The sequence below is a fragment of the Daucus carota genome, chromosome 1, assembly GCF_001625215.2.
Source record: "Daucus carota subsp. sativus chromosome 1, DH1 v3.0, whole genome shotgun sequence".
Classification (NCBI taxonomy): Eukaryota; Viridiplantae; Streptophyta; class Magnoliopsida; order Apiales; family Apiaceae; genus Daucus; species Daucus carota.
Window position 1 is genome coordinate 26,565,453 of NC_030381.2, and position 266 is coordinate 26,565,718.

A 266-nucleotide genomic window follows, 5' to 3' on the forward strand; every position below is an offset into this window, starting at 1 on the left:
GATGATGCAGTGTTTTGCGTTAAGACTGAGTATATGATCCGTCGTTAGTAATTTGTATGCAGGATATTTTTACTGAAATAATAATATTCTGGATATAAACTGTGATAATGTGTGACTGAGGCCAACGCTCAATTTCAAAAGACTATCGAACATGTCTATTATGAAATCAAAATTTTAATCTTGATATACAAATTTCCGGTGAAGGGTAGGTGGTTTTTACTTGTACGAAAGAAATTGGTAGGTGGTCTTTTTAATCACATTTGCAG